The sequence below is a fragment of the Mustela nivalis genome, assembly GCF_964662115.1.
Source record: "Mustela nivalis genome assembly, chromosome: 4".
Classification (NCBI taxonomy): Eukaryota; Metazoa; Chordata; class Mammalia; order Carnivora; family Mustelidae; genus Mustela; species Mustela nivalis.
Genome location: NC_139023.1, coordinates 159,118,628 through 159,139,216, shown reverse-complemented (window position 1 = coordinate 159,139,216; position 20,589 = coordinate 159,118,628). Strand labels below are relative to the sequence as shown.

Genomic DNA, 20,589 nt, shown 5'->3' with positions numbered 1-20,589 from the left:
GACTGTAAAGATGAACAAACTGCCCTAATGCTCTAGAGAGAAAAGAAAGCAGTCATTCACAGCAAAAGGTAAACCCACCAGAATTTAAGGTTTGGATACTAGAAAACAATGGATAGTGCTCACAAGGAGCTAAAAGAAAATCATTTTGTGGGGGTGCCTGGGTGGCTCAGTTGGTTAAGCAACCGCCTTCAGCTCAGGTCACGGTCCCAGAGTCCCGGGATCGGGTCCCGCATTGGGCTCCCAGCTCCATGGGGAGTCTGCTTCTCCCTCTGACCTTCTTGCCTCTCATGCTCTCTCTCATTGCCTCTCTCTCAAATAAATAAATAAATAAGAATCTTAAAAAAAAAAAAAAGAAAAAAAAGAAAATCATTTTGAATATAATATATCCCATATGCCACATAAATCACAAAACTAAAAAGGAAAATCATTTCAAATATGAAGCAAACAAAAATGTGGCACAATTTTGAAATGGGAGAAAATCATCCATTTTTACTGACTCTAGAAATATTACCTTTCCATTAATATAGAGGTTAGATAAAAGAAATGTAATTCCAACACACAACTTGACAAAGCCTTGAATAGATTTAAATATTCAATACATAATCTATAATCTAATTCAATGTGTGTTGGCCTTAAGCTGTTAGATGCAAGGTATACACAAAATACAGAGGAGTTCATTAGGGCTTATTGTAGACTGAATTGCATCCCCCCCCCCATTCATATGTTGAAACCTTAACCCCTAACACCTCAGAATGTGACTGTATTTGAGATAGGGCCTTTAAAGAGAGGATTAAGTTAGAATGAGGCACTTGGCTGTGGGTCTTAATCCGATATAACTGCTGTTGTTATATGAGGTGATTATATGAGGTGTTATATGAGATGAGGTGATTCAGATGCAGGAGACAAACACTAAGGATGCACAAACAGAAGGAAGACCATGTGACATTGAGAAGATGACCAGCAACAAGTCAAGGAGAGAAGCCTCAGAGGAAACCAAGCCTGCACAGACCCTGATCTTGGATTTCTAACCTCTAGCACCATGAAAGAATAAATTTATGTTGTTTAAGCCCCCCACCTGTCCCACACCACCTGAAGCCTGTGGTATTTTACTACAGAAGCCTTAGCAAACTAATACAAGGCTTAAAACAGAGGGATGTATTACTGAACTTACAAGTATAAAAAGATAAAACAGTGGAAGGAGCGGTGGAAGGGATGGTAGCAGCTCTGATCTCACTTTAGAGAGTGGGAAATCAAAGGACATTATCTAAATTTTATAGAACAAAAATAAAGCTTTAAGCATGCTATTTAATTTATAAAGGCAACCATGAGCATAATTAAATAACAGTAGGAGTACCATACATGGGCTAAATCTTTATTTCTCTAAGCCCAGTGTCAAAAATCATTAAACATTCAGCAAACATTCATTGAACATCTATTATATGTCAAGCACTGTTCTAAACACACTAGATCCATCAGTGAATACCAGACTGCTTGCCATCATGGAGCATCCATGATATAGTAGAGAAACAGACACTAATTAATGAAGGAAGCTATTACAGAAACCTAGAGACAGGAGAGTGTCACCTTATAGGAGCACTGAACTGGGTCAAGGAACTTGGCCAGTGTGTGATGATACCAAGAGCTCAGATCCTTGCAAGTCAGTGGTTAGGGTGCAGAGAAGTGTAGGGTAAGGAGTGCATCTGGAGGAACAGAGGACATCCAGGATAACACAGCAAGTACATTGTTTAAGTTGTTTGAAGATGATACAAATGCTGAGGGAAAGGCAAATGTGGTGAAATGAATCTGAAACAAAAGGGTATAGGAAGGGGCCCATAATTTTAAGTAAACAGAGGTGCTCAGATACATCTCATTGAAAGGATCTTCTTTCAGCAAATACTTGAAAAGGGGCAGGAATGAGTCTCATAGATATTTAGTACAAAAGTATTCCAAAGAGCAGGAGCAGCCAGTACAAGCATCCAATGATGGGAAGATGCCTGAGGAACAGAACATGGAACCTAAAAATGATCATTCAGCTTTAGCATATTAGAGAGGTAAATGTAGGAAACATTTCATTCATTCAACAAATCTATATGGAGAACCAATCATGTCCCTATTATTCTTCCAGATCTGAGGGTCCACAATATCACAATAGGAGACAAGGTATGTGTTCCCTAGAAGCTCACAGGCTCATGGGATAAACATCAAGTAGCCATGTAAAGAAAGAGATAAACAAGGTGACTTTAGATCATGGCGTGTTCTATAAGGGAAATAAAGCACGGGAGAATGAGAAAAGGAGTTGGAAGCAAAGACTGTTTCAGAAGGAGTGGTCCAAAGAAGCATATTTAAAGAAATGAGTAACACTAAAATCAAGAGGCAGCCAACAGGAGATCTGAGTTCCAGCCAGAGGGATAACAAACACAGAGATTTGGAGCAAGAACAAGCTTGAGGCATTTGCAAATTGGAAAGAAGACTGGTTTAAGAAACAAAAACCAAAACAAAACAAAAAGAAATGATTAAACATGGGTTGCCTTTAGGATGCAGAACTGCTAATGAAGAGAAATAAAGGAAAAAACTCTTTTTTATGATTTTTCTTTCTTTTCTGTTTGATGAAATCTAAAACTGCTGAAATATTGCAAGTTGAATAACAATATCAAAATATACCAAGCAAAAACAAGGTGAAACAGAAGAGCAATAGCACCAGAGCAGTGGGAGTCTTTTAACACATATCCATCTGCCCCTAAATCAAATTAAGGGAGTAACCATAAGTATTAATATATAGAAGGTGAGGATTATATAATTTCTAATCTTGAATAATAGAAGTCTGTAACATTTATAAATTTGTATAATTTTAAATTTATAAGTTGAGACAACTTTCTGAGTCCTAAGAAAGTACATGTAATATTATGGAATGATCATATATAGGTCACAGTAATCACTCATGGGGACACAAAAACTATTAATTTCCATGAACCAGTGAAATATTTTTTTGGCCTAGGCAACTTTGAGTTGGGTTTTTGTCTCTTGTCAATTCATTTCTCAAGCCTCCTGTCAAGATTTTTATCTATAACACTCTGTCCAAACATGGATTCTGCATTATCCTTCTAATCAATTTCCTCCCATTTCACACCATCCACACTCAGTGTTCAATCTCCTTTATTTCATTATCTCTCACTAGATCTTCAGTATATATAAATATAATCAAGTTATTTGATCACTTAAAATGTCACTGGATCCCTCTAGTTAAAATCCAAACTTCTCTATAGGGGGCCACAGGATTCTTCCGGATTGGTGCCCTTGATTGTAATATCCTACCACTAATGAAATTAGTATCACCCTTCAGCCATAACCGAATGTTTTTATGGCATGCTACTTCTCTCTTCTGTGCCTCTCTTTGAGAAAGATCCTCTTTTTTGGAAAATCCTCTCTACCTCCTGAATCTCAGTTTCAAGGAGTGAAGACGCCCCAGTTACAGTGGTCACTAAGAAGAGCGAGGAGCCCTGAATTCCCTATGCCTGGGAAGAAGTCCTTTTGCCCTGACACTAACAGGTAAATCTCACTGTTTCCCTGAGGGCTATCAGTTATTAAGACTATACATTATAAACTATGAAGACTAGAATACATAACAGTTTCTGAGATTGACTCAAAAGGATGGGAGATCTGAGGGAGACTCTTCACAATAGTGATAGAAAGAACAGCATTGCATGTACAGTAGGCTGGTGGGAAACGTCTGAAACTCAAGTTGCTACTGATGAGGGCATGGGAACAATATACGGGATTGAGAGGGAGGGCAAAAAAGCTGAATCCAGAAGTTCACAATGTAGACAGGCTTTATAAGAATGAATCTAGTTCAGGAAGGAAGAAAGAATTTGGCAATTCCTTCAAAGAGTTGCACAGTAATGTCCACATTTTTGTGAACAGCGCTGTAAAGCAGAAAGAACGACAAGATAGATGTATTGCCCAAGAGTGAAAGCCCTTGTTGGCTTGCTCTTCATGTGACATAATGTCCTCGGAACTAGAAAGTGTTCAAATTTCATGTAACCTATTCAGTTATGAAGTTAATAATTAATAGGAAAGATATTATCTGAATACACATTTTAAAATGCAAGAGATGCTTTAAAAGGGTATTATTTCCTGCACCAAAGATTAAATCTGACTTTAAAATTCATGGATTAAATGTCACCTTGAAAGTGTAAAGCTGCACACACTGCTATATGCAGTCACAAGTAAAAACAATTTTCACTGTGAACAGAATTCAACAAAGTCTAAAAACAACAAAAAGATAATGGAGGGGTTGGAGAAGGCACAATCAACACTAATTTATGGCGATATAAAATACACTTCTTTTTGCAGTAACATGGAAAAATACCATTTTTCTTAGAATATAGGTAATTTATGTTCATTAGAAGAAAAACAAATGAGAAAAAGAAGGGAATTAGAGTAACAAAGTATCAGGGAAGATAGCAATTATACCTCTTAACATTTTGATAATTCTCCTTCCACACATATTTTTATGCATATAATCCCCCAAAGTAGCTCACATACTATACTTAATGCTTTACAGCCTGATTTTTTACATTTTAAAATACCACAAATATTTTTCTGTATTAATTATGCTTCTAAAGCATATTTTATGAGTAACTATTTGATTGCAGGTAGCATTTGCTTTACTTAAACAGTACCTATTCTTAAACATTTACACATAGAGAATTAACTACTTTTACCACTACATACAATGTTATATCCCTATAGCTCAGTTTTAAACTTCCATAATAATGTCATTAAGCCAATATCTCTTGAACCATATTGTGTGGGGATCTATTCCCTTGAAGTTCTTGCTCCCCCAAAATGGTTCTATGATCAAATAAGTTTAGATAAGAACTTTTTTGGATATCCTCTTGAAGTTAGTATATATTAGCAGATTTAAAATTCTGAGCAATTCTCTTGTCTAAAAGCTTTATTTAAGTCGGCATTTTTCCAAGTTGTTTAAACCATAGAAAATCCTTCATATTGATGTACACCTGTTAATATGCCTCGGATATGTATATCTTACAATTCTTAAAAGTAAAATTGCTCACTTAAAGTGTGGGACCATCTTAAAGCTCATGATATCTATTACCAAAGAGTCTTCTTTAAGGAATCTGCCATGTTGGAGACAGTCTTCTCCAAACCAAAGACAGCAATGAGGATGATCATTTGTTTGCCTTTGTCAATGTGACAGGTGGTTAATTGTGTTTTAATTGGCATTTCCTATTCGTTAATGAGCTTCACCTTTATTCCACATTTATTAAAGATGTATATTTCCTTTCATTTGTGCAAACAGCTTATTTCCATGACCTTTGCTTATTTTTCTATTACAGTGGTCATCTTTTACTTATAAAGCCTTTTGCATAGAAATAATATTTTTTTTGTCTTAGTGTTTCAAATATTATCTCAGATAACTTTTTCTATTATGTTTATGATTTTTAATTTTGGTTACTTTTTTTACACAGACAAAACCAGCACAAATTTTCATGCATGATTTCTGCCTCACTGTCTTAATAGAAGGCTTTCCTCACCTCAAAATCATATAAACTCTAACTATTAAACCAGTAAGAAAGATTTCAGCAAGAAAACCAGGTATAAGAGCATATACCACTATCAATATATTTCCTATAAAAGTATCCTATTTGTAATAAAAGAAGGATACACTATAAAGTTTCTAGGAATGAACTTTATAAGAAATATGTAGGACCTTTATGGAAAATACTATAAAATTTTATTGAAGGACATAAAAGGAGTACAGAATAAATGGAGAGATATGATATGCTATTGGGTAGGAAGATTAAACATTGCAAAGACATCAAACTTACCAAACTAATCTATAAAATTAATTCAATTCCAATAAAAGTCTCAAAGGAATTTTTTAATATAACTTGATAAGCTAATTCTAAAATTAATATGGAAAAGTAAATGTATAAGAACAGCCTAGATAATTATGAAGGAGAACAAGGAGCGATGATTCGCCCTACCAAATATTAAGATGAATTATAATATTATGGTAGTTAATGCATAGAACTAGACAAATAAATCTTTGAAATAGAATAAAGAGTCCAGAAATAAGCTCATAAGTATATGGAACACTAGTACATTATAAAAGAGACATTTCCAGTTACCAGGGAAGAATTAATAAGTAGTAGTGGTACAGTGATTATCTTCTTTAAAAAATAAAGTTGGGTCCCAACTCATGTCATACATAAAACAAAAAAACTGAAAGAATTAGAGGAAAATACAGAATATATTGTTTCCTAGTAAAAGAGAAATGTCTTCCTAAACAAGAGATAAACAGAATTTATAGATTAAAGTTGCTAACTTTGCCCACATCAAAATTCAAATATCATTGTAAATAACTTCATAAAAAAGACATAAAATGTACATAAAGAATTTTCAGCAACTTGTCACTAGGGATTGGCTAACAAGTTCTAAACAAGCTGCAAGAGTCCAGTTTTCTAACCTTGGTTGTCACCAGAAACTAAGTCAGATGCCAGAAGACACAAGCTCCAAACAAGCCCCCAAGACCCAGTTTTCAACCAGTTTGATCCAGTTCAGATGTACTCACCCTCCAGATGACCTCAGGATCAATCTAATTAATTGTAATAACAAAAAACATACCTGCCAGCACCTTGACAGTTCAAACTGTGCCCATTGAAGGGAAGAAAAGAGCTGTCTGATTCTGAGAAACATCCTCCCACTGCCCAAAAAAACCCTCTATATCAGCTTGCTTATCAGCCCCTTAATTACACTAACCCCATAAAACCCTGACTGTGAGACCTAATCAGAGAAAAGGTGCCTTTAGAGTTCCCCTTCTCCATTCTCTGGCCATTAAATAAATTACCTGCTTGCCATCAAATACTGTTTGGTTATTTGGCAGTGTTGCGTAGGATAAGAACAAACCAGTTTGGTAACAAAATGTAACAAAGAAAAGAACCAGTGTGACCGGTGTTATAGATTAGCTCACTCAACTTCATTACAGTTCTTTAGAGTCCCTTAGTCACGTTGCAGACAGGAAAGCCGAGATTACATTTTTCCAATCTCCTGTACAGTCTGGGTTTGATACACAACCTAGCTATCACTAAACGGTTACATATTTATGAGATTTGGAAGAAAACGTGAGGCAGAGGCAGTACTTCTATTTCTGCTGTTTCTTTTGGAAAGCTCAGCTGTGAGAGTCCTTAGCTTTCCTATGGCAATGGTGGCAAAGCTCAGAATGCCAAGGCCCTAAATTCATGCATGTGGAGAGCACATACTATACACCATCCACTTTGCTAAAATGGATTACAGTTATGATGGTGTGATCAAAGAATCAACCATTCTGAAGATGCTTTCCTTCTGTTTTTTGGAACCAGCAATTGGGTTAACAACCCCCTGAGACCCAGCTTGTATCCTGAACATGGAAGAGGCAATAGCTCTCTTAGTTAGCTGCTTTCTTAGTGTTGTTCTAGAATTCTTTCCTGGAAGCTCTTTATAAGGCCTGCTTCTCCAGCCTGTCCCACAGTTTTTTAAGTACCTAATAAATTAAGTGCTTTATTTATAATTAAAATAGTGGTTTCTATTATCTGCAAGAGAACCCAGCCTGAGAAAGAATTTGCTACCAGAGAAAATGACCATCAACAGAACAAGGACAGGAATCTAGAACTATCTACCATCCTTCTTGAATTGGAGGTTTTAGTTTGGATTCCAAACTGGCATCTGAGAGTAACCTAAATTATTACCCACATTGGCCACCTAAATTTCAGGCTTTTTGATGTCGTGACTTAAACCAAATGTGAGCTACCATAGCACAGTGAAATAGTTAAGAATATTAAGATTATAGGGGTGGGCTGGCTATTTCTAACCACACCGAAGAGTTTAAATAAAATGATAGATTTGGTGGTTTAAAGATTCTCATTGAGACACAGTAAGAAAACCAGGCACTTTCTATGATTTCCTTAAAATAAACACTTGCAGCTCTATCTAGCTGAAGTATCTGAAAGAGTATCATTCTGCAGTTGCTGAGTAATAACATAGGGAGAATTCACAGCCTCAATTAAGGCTGTGACTGGGAAAGATCAATACTGATAATTAGAAGGGGGAGAGAGAGAGGTACCCCAATCTGAAGCCCACCAATTCTTCCTTACCTATGAAAGTAGCCACTGCTCCCCTGTCTGGTCATGACCTGCTTAAAAACTGTGCCTTCTTGCCTTCTCTAGGGACACCTTTGGGCCTTTGTGAAGCAACTGTTCATCTGCAGACCACAGTATGGGCACTTTGACCTCTTCTCTTCTATAAATTTTAGGGTGATGAGGCCATGCTCTGGCCTCAACCACATCATTGCCTTCTTCCCCTCAGGATCTTCACAATCCTTAACCAGGACTGTGGGAATGGGGGAAGTGGGAAGTAGACTTGAGACACACAGTAAATTGTACTCCTAATCCCAAAAGACTGACTTTTTTTTTTTTTTTTTTAATTTTATCACCCCAGAGATGAAAAGCCAGCAGTTCAAGCCCTCTGGCAGACCTCTTTGGTGACCAGCGTTGGCAGAGCCCCCTTGTTAGGGGTTATAGGTATGTTTGTGATAGGCAAAAACAGATCTTGATATTCCTAGACTAACAAGGGGCTGGCTTTTTGCCCAGGTGGCCATTCCTATTCCAGAAGGTATTTCTCTCTCACCAGACCGTAGGGCACTACGTGCATCCCCAAATTCAAAGTTTCTTGCAGATCATACTTAGAAAAAGTGTTTGTCTGGAGAACTCTTATGAAGAACCTGTGTGTGTGTTAATCGGATCAAGAATTTGCACTTGGGTTATTCTGATCAAGAACATATATGCTCATATACAGTGTTTGCTATGGATGTGTCCCAATGTTTATTTTACCTCTGCATGGGACGTTGTGCTGCCTTCCCCACCCTCTGACTTCCTCTCTTTCAAAGCCAATGTCTTTTTGAACAATTTCCTCTTGAACAGATTTCCACAGCCATACCAATGCCAGGATGTTTTTTCATTTGTGTAGATACCAGTATTTATGGATATCTAACGACCTAACTTAATTTTTTTTAAACTTCAAACTGAGGCCAGTGTAAGATCCCAGAGGTTGCTCTGCAAATCAAGCTACTTTTATTTATGTGTGAGACCTTGTGTTTAGGACTGGGTGACTTTTCTAAGAGAAATAAATATTGGGGGCGGGGTAGGGTTAGTTGCATTTTTTTTAACCTAACTTGGGGGTGGGGGAAATCCTGTTTTTTACCATATTTTTGTTTTTGTTTTTCTACTAAAATTTCCTTTTAGCCTTGAATTTTTAGTAAATTTCCTCCCGACTTAAAAATCTTGTTTCTAATCTGGGAATTTGAAATCTTGGTTCTTAATGTTACACCAAGTTTTTCCAAATAGTTCAAACCAATGTAGTACCAGTACATGTGAAAGATTTGAAGTCATTTCAAACATCTGGTGGACTTTTTATATATCACCATTAACTGGTATCATTAAATGTTCTGACAGGTGAATGTAAAATGTAGAAAGTATAGGGTTGGTTTGGGTTTTTTATTTGTTTGTTTGTTTTAAGAACAATAAACTTCCAAAGAGAAAACAAAACAACAACAACAAAAAAGCCATGGTTCCCCTGTCTGTTCATGAATTGCTTAGAAACCTAATAACAACTGGAACTGGAATTGTGATGCCTGCACATTGCTTTTATTTTTCAAAGTTGCTTTGGCCTTTTGTGCTTTTTTTTCTTGTGGTTTTTGTGGTTCTTCTCCAAGGAGAAGAAGTCTTATGCCCTAAAATAATTACAAAATTTTGAAAATTTATATTGAAAAACATCTCAGGGAATTCTTATGAGAACAGACTAAGGGTTCTAGCTCAGGGGTGGAGAAACAAAATTTCACCTCAAGAATTTATCATCATAGATATACTCATCAGAGATTCGGTATGCAGTGTTTGGTCTTGAGGAACCAAGAACACTGTTGACCCTTGAACAACATGGGTCTGAACTGCATGAGTCCACTTATATACAGATTTTTTTAAATAAACACAGTATAGTACTGTAAATATATTTTCCTCATGATTTTCCTTTTTTAAAAGATTTATTTATTTTAGAGAGAGAGAGAGAGAGAGCATGAGTGAGAGTGACAGAGGAAGAGGGAAAAAGAGTCTCAAGCAGACTCCATGCTAAGTGTGGAGCCTGATGGGGGCTCACTCTTGCAACCCCGAGATCACCTGAGCCAAAACTAAGAGTCAGATTCTTAACTGACTGAGCTACCCAGGCTCCCCTCCTTATGATTTTCTTAATTGCATTTATTTTCTCAAGCTAACTTTATTGTTAGAGTACAGTATTTGATAAATTTAACATACAAAATATGTGTTGACTATTTATATTAGCAGTAAGGCTTACAGTTAACAGTACGCTATTAGCAGTTAAGTTTTTAGAGAGTCAAAAGTTATATCCAAATTTCTGACTACACAGGAGATGAGCACCCCAAACTCCTACATTGTTCATTGGTCAAATGTAGTTCTAGTTGTTTCATTATATTCAGTTGGCTGACTGTAATTTGAAATCAAGAGTGACCCACACTAAATAAAGGTGAAATACCCTAAGCTATCTCAATATTTATGAAAATAGCAATGTTGTTTCCATTGGTCATGGATTGGAAGGACAACTATTGTTAAAATGTCTATACTATCTAAAGTAATCTACACACTTAAAGCAATGCCTATTAAAATACCAACAACAACTTTCATAGACATAGAGCAAATAATCCTAAAATTTACAAAACATTAAGGTACTGGAACAAAAACAGACACATAGATCAGTGGAGTAGAATAGAAAACCCAGAAGTAAAACCACAATCATTTGGTCGATTAATCTTTGACAAAATAGGAAAGAATATCCAATGGGAAAAAGACAGTCTCTTCAATAAATGATGATATGAAAACTAGACAGCAACATGAAGAAAAATGAAATTAGACAACTTTCTTATAACATATACAAAAATAAACTCTAAATGGATCAAAGACCTAAATGTGAGACCTGAAACCATAAATATCTTAGAGAAGAACACAGGCAGTAATGTCTCTGACATCAGCCATAGCCACATTTTTCTAGCTAAGTCTCCTGAGGCAAGGGAAATAAAAGCAAAAATAAATTATTAGGACTACATCAAAATAAAAAACTTATGCACATGAAGGAAATGACCAATAGAACTAAAAGCCAACCTACAAAATGGGAGAAAATATTTGCAAATGATATATCAGATAAAGGGTTAATATGCAGAATATATAAAGAATTTATACAACTCTACACCCAACAAACAAATAATCCAATTTAAAAATGATCAGAAGACATGAATAAACATATCTTCAAAGAAGACATCCAGATGGTCAAAATACAAATTAAAAAGTGCCCAAATTCACTAATCAACAGGAAAATGCAAATCAAAACTACAATGAGTGATCACATCACACCTGTTAGAATGGCTAAAATAAAAAACACAAGAAACAACAAGTGTTGGAGAGGATGTGAAGAAAAAGGAACCCTCTTGCACCGTTGGTGGGAATGCAAACTGGTATAGTCACTGTGGAAAACAGTACGGAGTTTCCTCAAAAAGTTAAAAATAGAACTACCTTATGATCCAGTAATCACACTACTACAAAAAAAAAATTAATTTACAGGTATACATGCACTCCTATGTTTATAGCAGCATTATTTACAATAGCCAAATTATAGAAGCAGCCCAAGTGTCCATCAATAGATGAATGGATAAAGAAGTGATATATATATATAGAGAGAGAGATAATAGATATGTAGATATAGATATAGATATATATAGATATAGGTGAAAGAAAGAAATCTTGCCATTTACAATGGCATGGATGAAACTAGAGAGTACAATGCTAAGCATATAAGCCAGTCAGAGAAAGATAAATACTGTATCACTTCACTCATATGTGGAATTCATGAAACAAAATAAATGAACAAATTAACAAGAGAGAGGGAAAAAAAACAAAAAACAGACTCTTAACTATAGAGAACAAACTGATGGTTATCAGCAGGGAGAGGGGTGGGGGATGGGTGAAATAAGTGATGGGGATTAAAGAGTGCACTTGTGATGAGCACCAGGTGTTGTATGAAAGTGTTGAATCACTATATTGTATACCTGAAACTAATATAACACATTATGTTAACTATACTGGAATTAAAATAAAATTTTAAAAACTTGGAGCAAGACAGCAGAGGAGTGGGAGGACTAAATTCCATCTGGTCCCAGGAATTCAGCTAGATAGTTATTAAACCATTCTGAACACGTACAAACTCAACAGGAGATGGAAGAAAAGAATAGCAGCAACTCCTGAACAAAAAAGCACACTTTCTAGAAGGTAGGACCTGTGAGAAGTGACTCTGAGGCAATATTTGGGAAGATAGAATGGGGGGGAAGGTGCTCCCTCAGCCAGCTACCAGCAAGTGACAGAACAGCAGAGCACAAAATTGAAATTGAAGAGTTCAATTGAAAGTTCACAAAATTGAAACTTTTAGAAGTCTGCTCCAGTGAGGGGCATCACTACAGTGGCTAAGCAATAGGTGGCACCCTTGCTGGAACAGTGTGTTCTCTAGGACCCTCAGGTCACAGAAAGACTGAGGGTGTCTGAGTGTAACAGAGTTCCCAGGTATCAGAGCAGAGGAGCCAGGAAGCTGGCTGCTTCAGAACTATCAGAGTTCCTATCAGCTCTGATAGCGAGCTGCTACCAGAGCCAGGAAGCCGGCTGCAATCAAGAGTGAGCCCAGAAGTGGGCTATCAGCTTGGGGTTGCCATAAACTATGATCTGTGGCAGTCAGGCCACTGCTCTGTAAGGGCCCAATAAGTGGCAGATCCATGGAGACTCACCTTCCTCCTCCGAGAAGAGTGGTGTGGGAGCATGCTCTAAAAATCTACTGGGTTTGGGGACTCCAAATGGGGCCATGTGCCAGAGATTGAAATGCTTGGTCACAGGCCGGGTGAGCACAGAGTGCAGCTGGAGATCAGGGAGATGGGAGGAACTGACTGCTTTTCTCTGAGGGCACACTAAGGAGTGGGGCCTTGAGCTCTCAGCTCCTCCAGCCTGGATATAGGGAGGCTGCCATTTTCATTTCCATCCTCCAAAGCTCTTCGGAAAGCATTCAGGGAACAAAAGCTACGGAGAGCAAACCCAAGCAGATCGCTTACCCTGGCCCCTGGCAAAGGCAGTGCAATTCCAACCGGGCAGACATTAGAGAATCAATGCAACAGGCCCATCCCCCAGAAGACTGGCAAGAACATCCAGCCACGACCAAGTTTACAGACCAATGAGAACTGCAAAAATCCAGCACTAGGGGAAGATAGCACATAGAATTCATAATTGATTTCCCATGATTTTTTAATTTTTCAAAGTTAATTTTTTAATCTTCTTTATTTTTTCTTTTTCTATTTTTAAAAATATTTCTTCTTTCCTTTTTTAACCAACTTCTTATCAATTCCTCTTTTAAAATCTGTTTTAAGTTTCATTTTTACACCCATATTCCATCCCTTCACTGTATTTACCCTTAGTTTTGTATACATATAACTTTTTTTTTCCTTTAAAATTTTGAAAGGCAGTTTCTTCTTCTTCTTTTTTTATTAATATTTTATTTATTTATTTAACAGAGAGAGATAAAGCACATGCACACAAGCAGAGGGACCAGAGAGGAAGAAACAAGCTCACTGATGAGCAGAGAGCCCAATATGGGGCTTGATTCCAGGACCCTGGGATCATGACCTGAGCCAAAGGCAGAAGCTTAACCAACTGAGCCACTCAGGTGTCCCAAGAGGCAGTTTCTTCTAACAAACCAAAATATACCCAAATTCAAGTGTTTGGCTCTGCTCTATTCACCTGTCTGATCATATTCTTCATATTCTTCTTGTGCTTTTTTTTTTCTTTTCCTCCCAGTTTTGGGTCTCTTCTGATTTGTTTAGTGTATATTTTTCTAGGGTCATTGCTAAACTTTTAGCATTTTATTCCCTCATTCATCTACTCTTCTTTGGACAAAATGACAAAACAGAAAAATTCATCTCAAAAAAAAAAAAAAAAAAAAGAACGAGTGACAGTACGAACTGCCAGGTACCTAATCAACATGGACATTTCTAAGATGTAAGAACTAGAGTTCAGAATGATGATTATAAAGATACTAAGTGGGATTTTAAAAAAGCATAGATGATACTAGAGAATCCTTTTCTGGAAAAATAAAATATCTTCAAGTGGAAATCAAAAAGGCTATTAATGAGGCACAAAAACTGAGGCCCTAAATGCTAAAACAAATGAAGCAGAAGAGAAAATTTGTGATATAGAAGACCTAATGATGGAGAATAAAGAGAGATAAACAATTACTGGACCATGAGGGGAGAATTCAAGAAATAAGTGATACCATAAGACAAAACAATATTAGAATAATTGGGATCCAAGAAGAAGAAGAAAGAGGCAGAAGGTATATTGGAGCAAATTATACTGGAGAACTTCCATGATTTGGGGAAGGAAACAGTCATCAAATTCTGGGAGGCACAGAGAACCCTCCTCAAAAATCAATAAACCTAGATCAACACCCCAATATCTAATAGTAAAACTTACAAATGTCAAAGACAAAGAGAAACTCCTGAAAGAAGATTGGGACAAGATGTCTGTAATCTACAATGATAGAAACATTAGATTGGCAGCAGACTTCTCCTCAGAGACCAGAAAGGACTGGCATGATATATTCAGTGCAGCAAATGGGAAATAGATGCAGCCAAGAATACGATATCGAGCTAGACTGTCATTGAATATAGAAGAAGAGGTTAAAAAAAAAGCTTCCAAAACAAACAAAAACTAAAAGAATTTTCAATTACCAAACCAGGCCTATGGAAAATATTGAAAGACATCCTCTAAGCAAAGAGAGAGCCTAAACGTAGCATAGACCAGAAAGGAACAGACAATATACAGTAACAGCCACCTTGAAGACAACACAATGGCACTAAATTCATATCTTTCAATAATTACCCTGAATGTAAATGGGCTAAATGCCCATTCAAAAGACACGGGGTATGAGATGGGATTTAAAAAAAAAAAAAACAATGAGTCTCTCTTTTATTTAAAAAGAGAGAGAGAGAGAGAGAGACTCATTTTAGACCCAAAGACACCTCCAAATTTTAAGTGAGGGGGTGGAAAATCATTTTCCATGTTAAAGGACATCAAAACAAATCTGGGGTGCCAGTCCCTATATGAGACAAATTAGATTTAAATGAAAGACTATAATAAGAGATGAGGAAGGACTCTATATCATATTTAAAGGGTGTATCCAACAAGAAGATCTAACAATTGTAAATGTTTATGCCCCTAACATGGGAGGAGCCAATCATATAAGTCAATTAATAATAAAATCAAAGAAACATGTTGATAATAATGCAACAATAATACAGGATGTTAACACCTCCCCCACTACAATAGACAGATCATCTAAGCACAAGTTCAACAAGGAAATAAGGGCTTTAAATAACACACTGGAACAGATGCACTTCACAGACATATCCAAAGAGTCCATCCCAAAGCAACAGAATACACATTCTTCTTTAGTGAACATGGAATATTCTCCAGAATACATCACATCCTGGGTCACAAATCAGCTCTCAACTGGTACCAAAAGATTGGGATCATTTCCTGCATATTTTTGGATGAGGATGCTTTGAAACTGGAACTCAATCACAAGAGGAAAGTTGGAAAGAACTCAAATAAATGAGGCTAAAGAGCATCCCACTAAAGAATGAATGGGCAACCAGGAAATTAAAGGAGACTTTAAAAAAATTCATGGAAACAAATGAAAATGAAAACACAACTATTCCAAATCTTTTGCATGCAGCAAATGCAGTCCGAAGAAGGAATTATACAGCACTACAAGCCTTTCTCAAGAAACAAGAGATGTCTCAAATACACGACCTTAACTCTACACCTACAGGAGCTGGAGAAAGAACAGCAAATGTAGTCTAAACCCAGCAGGAGAAGAGAAATAATAAAGATCAGAGCAGAAATCAAGGAAATAGAAACCAAAGAACAGAAGAACAGATTAATGAAACTAGGAGCTGGTTCTTTGAAAGAATTAATAATATTGAAAAACTCCTAGCCAGACTTAACAAAAAGAAAAGAGAAAGGACCCAAATAAGTAAAATTGTGAATGAAAGGAGATCACAATCAACACCAAAGAAATACAAACAGTTATATGAACATATTATGAGCAACTATATGCCAACAAATTAGACATCTGGATGAAATGGATGCATTCTTAAAGACATATAAACTACCAAAACTGAACCAGGAAGAAATAGAAAACATGAACAGACTCATAACCAGCAAGGAAATTGAAGCAATAATCAAAAATATCCCAACAGGGTGCCTGGGTGGCTCAGTGGGTTAAGCCGCTGCCTTCGGCTCAGGTCATGATCTCAGGGTCCTGGGATCGAGCCCCACATCGGGCTCTCTGCTCAGCAGGGAACCTGCTTCCTCCTCTCTCTCTCTGCCTGCCTCTCTGCCTGCTTGTGATCTCTCTCTGTCAAATAAATAAATAAAATCTTTAAAAAAAAAATCCCAACAAACAAGAGCCCTGGGTCAGAATTCTTCCAGCAGAAGTCTACCAAACATTTAAAGAAAAATTAATACCTACCCTGAAACTGTTCCAAAGAATAGAAATGAAAGGAAAATTTCCAAACTCATTTTATGAGGCCAGCATTACTTTGATCCCAAAACCAGGCAAAGACCCCACCAAAAAGGAGAATTACAGACCAATATCCTTGACAAACACAGATGCGAAAATTCTCACCAAAATACTAGCCAATAGGATCCAACAGTACATTAAAAGAATTATTCACCATGACCAAGTGGGATTTATTCCTTGGCTGCAAGAGTGTTTCAACATCCACAAATCAATCTATATGATACAATACATTGGTAAAAGAAAGAACAAGAACCATATGATAATCTCAATAGCTACAGAAAAACCGCTTGACAAAGTACAGCATCTTTTCTTGATTAAAACTCTTCACAGTTTATCTTTATGTACGGTGTAAGAGAATGGTCGAGTTTCATTCTTCCCCATATAGCTGTACAGTTTTCCCAACACCATTTATTGAAGAGACTCTCTTTTTTCCACTGTTTATTTTTTCTTGTTTTGTCGAAGATTAATTGACCATAGAGTTGAGGGTCCATATCTGGGCTCGCTACTCTGTTCCACTGGTCTAAGTGTCTGTTTTTATGCCAGTACCATGCTGTCTTGGTGACCACAGCTTTGTAATAAAGCTTGAAATCAGGCAACGTGATGCCCCCAGTTTTATTTTTGTTTTTCAACCTTTCCTTAGCGATTCGGGGTCTCTTCTGATTCCATACAAATTTCTGGATTATTTGCTCTAGCTCTTTGAAGAATACTGGAGGAATTTTGATTGGAATGGCATTAAAAGTATAGATTGCTGTAGGCAGTAGAGACATTTTAACAATGTTTATTCTTCCAATCCAAGAGCATGGAATGGTCTTCCATCTTTTTGTGTCTTCTTCAATTTCCTTCATAAGTGTTCTGTAGTTCCTCAAGTACAGATCCTTTACCTCTTTGGTTAGATTTATTCCCAGGTATCTTATGGTTCTTGGTGCTATAGTAAATGGAATCAATTATCTAGTTTCCCTTTCTGTATTTTCATTGTTACTGTATAAGAAATCCACTGATTTCTGCACATTGACTTTGTATCCTGCCACGTTGCTGAATTGCTGTATGAGTTCTAGTAGTTTGGAGGTGGAGTCTTTTGGTTTTCCATATAAAGAATCATGTCATCTGCCAAGAGAGAGAATTTGACTTCTTCATTGCCAATTTGGATACCTTTTATTTCTCTTTGTTGTCTGATTGCTGTTGCTAGGACTTCTAATTCTATGTTGAATAAGAGTGGTGAAAGTGGGCATCCTTGTCTTGTTCCTGATCTCAATGGGAAGGCTGCAAGCTTTTTCCTATTGAGGATATTTGCTGTGGGTTTTTCATAGATAGATTTGATGAAGTTCAGGAATGCTCCCTCTATCCCTATACTTTGAAGTGTTTTAATCAGAAACGGATGCTGATTTTGTCAAATGCTTTTTCTGCATCAATTGAGAGGACCATGTGGTTCTTCTCTCTTCTCATGTTAATTTGTTCTATCACATTGATTGATTTGCAAATGTTGAACCATCCTTGGAGCCCAGGGATGAATCCCACCTGGTCATGGTGGATAATCTTTTTAATGTGCTGTTGGATCCTGTTTGCTAGGATCTTGTTGAGAATCTTAGCATCCATATTCATAGTGATATTGGTCTGAAATTCTCCTTTTAGTTAGGGTCTTTGCCTGGTTTGGGGATCAGGGTAATGCTGGCTTCATAGAAAGAGTCTAGAAGTTTTCCTTCTGCTTCAATTTTTTGAAACAGCTTCAGGAGAATAGGTGTTATTTCTTCTTTGAAAGTTTGGTAGAATTCCCCAGGGAATCCGTCAGGTCCTGGGCTCTTGTTTTTTGGGAGGTTTTTGATCATTGCTTCAATCTCGTTACTAGATATAGGTCTATTCAAGTTGTCGATTTCTTCCTGGTTCAATTTTGGGAGTTTATAGTTTTCCAGGAATGCATCCATTTTATCAAGGTTGCTAAGTTTATTGGCATATAACTGTTGATAATAACTTCTGATGATTGTTTCTAATTCCTAGGTGTTAGTTGTGATCTCTCCCTTTTCATTCATAATTTTATGAATTTGGACTTTCTCTCTTTTCTTTTGGATTAGTGTGGCCAGTGGCTTATCGATCTTATTGATTCTTTCAAAAAACCAACTTCTAGTTTCATTGATACATTGAACTGTGTCTTTGGTTTCTACCTCATTGATCTCAGCTCTCAAAGATAAACTCAAAATGGATAAAAGACCTCAACATGAGACAGGAATCCATCAGAATCCTAGAGGAGAACATAGGCAGTAATCTCTTCGATATCAGCCACAGCAACTTCTTTCAAGATATGTCTCCAGGGGCGCCTGGGTGGCTCAGTGGGTTAAAGCCTCTGCCTTCAGCTCGGGTCATGATCTCGGGTCCTGGGATCAAGTCCCACATTGGGCTCTCTGCTCAGTGGGGAGCCTGCTTATCCCCCTCTCTCTGTCTTCCTCTCTGCCTACTTGTGATCTCTGTCAAATAAATAAACAAAATCTTAAAAAAAAAAAAAAAGATATGTCTCCAAAGGCAAAGGAAACAAAAACGAAAATAAACTTTTGGGACTTCATCAAAATCAAAAGCTTCTGCACAGCAAAGGGAACAGTCAAGAAAACAAAGAGGCAACCCACGGAATGGGAGAAGATATTTGCAAATGACAGTACAGACAAAAGGTTGATATCCAGGATCTATAATGAACTCCTCAAACTCAACGCACACAAAACAGACAATCATATCAAAAAATGGGCAGAAGATATGAACAGACACTTCTCCAATGAAGACATACAAATGGCTATCAGACACATGAAAAAATGTTCATCATCACTAGCCCTCAGGGAGATGCAAATTAAAACCACATTGAGATATCACCTTACACCAGTTAGAATGGCCAAAATTAACAAGACAGGAAACAACATGTGTTGGAGAGGATGTGGAGAAAGGGGAACCCTCTTCCACTGTTGGTGGGAATGCAAGTTGGTGCAGCCTCTTTGGAGAACAGTGTGGAGATTCCTCAAGAAATTAAAAATAGAACTTCCCTATGACCCTGCAATTGCACTCCTGGGTATTTACCCCAAAGATACAGATGTCATGAAAAGAAGGGCCATCTGTACCCCAATGTTTATAGCAGCAATGGCCACGGTAGCCAAACTATGGAAAGAACCAAGATGCCCTTCAACAGACGAATGGATAAGGAAGATGTGATCCATATACATACACTATGGAGTATTATGCCTCCATCAGAAAGGATGAATACCCAACTTTTGTAGCAACATGGACGGGACTGGAAGAGATTATGCTAAGTGAAATAAGTCAAGCAGAGAGAGTCAATTATCATATGGTTTCACTTATTGGTGGAGCATAACAAATAGCATGGAGGACATGGGGAGTTAGAGAGGAGAACGGAGTTGGGGGAAATTGGAAGGGGAGGTGAACCATGAGAGATTATGGACTCTGAAAAACAATCTGAGGGGTTTGAAATGGTGGGGGGGGCGGGGGGTACCAGGTGGTGGGTATTATAGAGGGCACAGATTGTATGGAGCACTGGGTGTGGTGAAAAAAATAATGAATACTGTTATGCTGAAAATAAATAAATTTAATTAAAAAAAAAAACTCTTCACAGTATAGGGATAGAGGGTATATACCTCAATATCATAAAAGCCAACTATGAAACCCCACAGCAGATATTATTTTCAGTGAGAAAAACAGAGAGCTTTTCCCCTAAAGTCAGGAACACAGCAGGGATGTCCTGTCACCACTGCTATTCAACATAGTGCTAGTAGTTCTAACCTCAGCCACCAGACAACAAAATGAAATAAAAGCATCCGTATCAGCAAAGAAGAAGTCAGATTCTCACTCTTTGCAGATGACAGGATT

The 20,589-nt window shown here is 37.2% G+C and overlaps 1 long non-coding RNA gene across 2 annotated transcripts in view; it reads right to left on the bottom strand.

The window, feature by feature from the left end:
• The window catches only part of LOC309863971, a 76,017-nt gene that overhangs the window by 12,867 nt on the left and 42,561 nt on the right, over positions 1-20,589 (bottom strand). The window contains exon 1 of one of the 2 annotated variants that reach the window (XR_014311321.1): positions 6,649-6,748. The exons of the other annotated variant lie outside the window; for it this stretch is intronic. This is a non-coding gene — a long non-coding RNA (uncharacterized lncRNA). Of the gene's footprint in view, positions 1-6,648; positions 6,749-20,589 lie in introns of those variants that run through there. 2 annotated transcript variants of the gene reach the window in all.